The sequence below is a fragment of the Galeopterus variegatus genome, unplaced genomic scaffold (assembly GCF_000696425.1).
Source record: "Galeopterus variegatus unplaced genomic scaffold, G_variegatus-3.0.2 Scaffold2715, whole genome shotgun sequence".
Classification (NCBI taxonomy): domain Eukaryota; kingdom Metazoa; phylum Chordata; class Mammalia; order Dermoptera; family Cynocephalidae; genus Galeopterus; species Galeopterus variegatus.
Window position 1 is genome coordinate 9,862 of NW_007728826.1, and position 3,536 is coordinate 13,397.

The following is a 3,536-nucleotide window of genomic DNA, read 5'->3' on the forward strand; positions in this document are numbered from 1 at the left end:
GGCACTTTTTGTACTTCAGAAACTCACCTGTGTATTGAAAATAGAAATCCTTTCTCCCTGTCCCAACTGTAAATGGTGAGAACTTTATTCTGTTTTGAAGGTCTGGGGCTTGAGATGTTTTGTTATTTTGTTACTGGTTTACGATTAAGTTTTTTGTTTATTGATCTTAAAACTTTCCATATTTTGATCCCTGTGTAATGCTGCCTCTGAAAACCTCCTGCAAAGATTCATGAACACTGTAAACCGCATTGTGAGTCATGACCGTTAACTACAAGCGCTGAAGCCACAGTCTGTAGAGGTGCTTTCTTAGTCACCTTCCCTTACCCAGCAGAGGGTATGTGAGTGCCCTGCCTTCTGCAGAGCAGCGTGCACTGGCAGTGACTCTGTTTCTGTTGGGTTATTACAGGTTGAGCATCCCTAATCCTCAGTGCTCCAAAATTTGAAACTTTTTGAGCACTGACATGATGCTCAAAGGAAATGCTCATTGGAGCATTTTGGATTTCTGATTTTCAGATTAGTGATGCTCAACCAGTATGTGTGTGTATGTGTGTGTGTGTGTGTGTGTGTATTTAATCTGCAAATATTCCATAATCCAAAGTCCAAAGCACTTCTGGTCCCAAGTATTACGGATGAGGAATACTCAGTCTGTAGTGAAATAATAACCCAGTGCTCCTTGTGAATCTCCAAGTCCTGGTCTTGGGTCTTAATCACTGCTTGTGTGGTGTGGGTCGAGCACCAGGAATACAGTCCAGGGGCATTGTCTGCCCAGCAGCAGCTGGCCAAGTCTGTCTCTGCTGATTCCTTCTGAACAAGAACTCTCTCACACAAGTAGGCAGCAGGAAAGAGCAGGCTGCAAGGAGGGGGACAGACTTGAGACTCTTCCCCATGTCTCCCCCCCATATTTTTTTAAAGCCTGCTGGTTCTTAAAAATCATGCAAATAAGGCAAATGCAGAAGCACTCTTGAGTGCCAGCGTCACAAGTGCCCAGGTGTGAGCTGAGTGTACGGAGCCGTGGAACTCTGAGTCCAGGTCTGTGACCTCGAGCTGCATTCAGTCAGTCAAGCCTCAGTACTTGGAATCAAGAATATAGAGCTACTCCAGGCAGTTTCTCAGTCATGAGGTATAGATTTGTGTATAGTCAGAAATTGGTTAATTCTGCAACTGGAGTGTAATGCTGATGATGATTTATGCTAAGAATGGCCTTTAGAGCTTGAAGAATGTCAGCTGTCAAGTCTGAACTGTTACCTCAGTTGCCTCCTCTCAGGAGAGCATGCTTTCTCTAGGAAATTATGGCACTAACTTGGCAGGTGGTTTCACTGTTCAGGGACTCCAGGTCCTGGCACAGATTTCCAGAGTTAAAATTGGAGCAGCTGCTGAGACTTGACTTGCTTCCTGCTTTACCTGTTCCTTCCCCAAACAGAGGAAGCACTTTTTATCCATTGCCAGAGTGGATGTAGGAGCTAAACAAATGCAGGATTTTTGTAAATGGCACTCCCTACTTTTTTTCCTCTTTATTTTTTTTTAAAGTTTTATTGAAGCATAAACTGCATGTATTTAAAGTCTACAATTTCATAAGTTTTGATGTTTCTTTGTTCCCCTTTGAAATCCTGTCCTTACCCTCCCCTAACAACTACTAGTGTGCTTGTCTGTCAGCATAGATTTGCATTTTCTGAAGGTTTATGTAAATGGAATCATGCTATATGTATTCTTTTGTCTGGCTTCTTTTTGCTCGGCATAATTAATTTGAGATTTATCTGTGCCGTTCCATGTATCAGTAGTTTATTCCTTTTTATTGCTGAATAATTTTCTGTGGGTATACTGATTTGTTCACCAGTTGATGGATGTTTGGGTTGGTTCTTAGTTTTTGGCCATTATAGATAAATCTACTTTGAACATTTGTGTATAAGTCTTTGTGTGGACGTAGCCTGACATTTTTCTTGAATAAATATCCAGGGGTAAAATGGCCGGGTCTATGGGAGGTGTGTGTTTAACTTAGACTATCAAGCTGTTTTCCAGAGTGGTTGCTGCATTTTATATTCCCGCTAGCAGTGTGTGAGAATTCCAGTTCCTTCATTTTCTCACTAATACCTGACATGGTCAGTCTTTTCAGTTTTACTCATTTTAATCAGTAGTAGAAGGCATATCTCCTCATGGTTTTAATTTGCATTTTTGTGTGGGTGTGTAGTGGTATCTCATCGTGGTTTTAATTTGCATTTCCCTAATGACTAAGAATGTTGAGCATCTTTTCATGTGCTTACTTGCCATTCATATATCTTTTTCAGTAAGGTATACTTTAATGACTAAGAATGTTGAGCATCTTTTCATGTGCTTACTTGCCATTCATATATCTTTTTCAATAAGGTATACTTGCCTTTTTTGGTTGGGTGGTTTGTTTTCTTATTGTTGAATTTTGATGGTTTTTATGGTGTACAAAAATTTTCTTCTAGTCTGTGGCTGCTTGTCTTTTCATTCTCTTAACAGTGTTTTTTTTAACTACAGAAATTTTTAATTTTGATGAAGTTCAACTTACTATGGATTGTGGTTTTTGACGTATCTAAGAAACCTTTGCCTTACCCAAGGTCACAAAGATTTCTTTCCTGTGTTTTCTAGAAGTTCTATAGGTTTAGCATTTACATTTAGGTATATAGTCTGTTTCGAGTTAATATTTGATAATAGTGTGAAGTATGGATCCAATTTTTTGCTTTTTTATATATGAATACCTAGTTGTTCCAGCCCAATGTATTTTTCATTTCAGACATTGTAGTCTTCATCTCTGGAAGTTTGATTTGAGTCTTAATGTCCTTCTTTACTAATTCTAACATTTGTGTCAGTTCTGTGTTGGTTTCAATTGATTTATAAGTCTCCTCATTGTGGATCATGTCTTTTTGCCTTTTTGGAGACAAGACATTGTGAATTTTAAGTTTGGGATGCTGCGTATTTTTATTCTTATAAATTTTCTTGAGCTTCGTACTGAGAAACATTTAAGTTACTTGGTAACAGTTTGATTGTTGTGGGTCTTGCTTTTGTGATTTATTAGGTAGGTTTGGAGCAGTGCTTACTTTAGGGCTGTTTGCCACTACTGAGGTAAGATCTTCCTGAGTATTCTACCCGGTGCTTCATGATTGGCACTCCAGTCTGGCTGGTGGAAACAGGCACTGCTCCCTGTCCCGTGTGAGTAGTTCTTCTAGGCTTGAGTCATTTCCTCAAACACCAATTAGTACTCTGCTGAATACTCAAGGAGGGCCCTCTGCAAACCTCTGGGGCCCTCTGTCTATACAGCTTTCTCCTGCCTGGTGCTGTGTCCTATGGACTCTAGCTACCTGGAGCTACATCCCAGTTCCCTCTCCCTGGAATCTTCCAAGGATATAAACTGGAGCAATTGTAGGGCTCGCCTTGTTGGGTTCCTATCCCTCAGGGATTACTGTCCTGTTACCCATGTCTAGTGTCTTGAAAACTGTTGTTTTAGCTATTTTGCTTGCGTTACTCTTATTTTTTGTGTGGGTTTTTTTGGTTTGTTTTTTGGTTGTTTCAGGAAC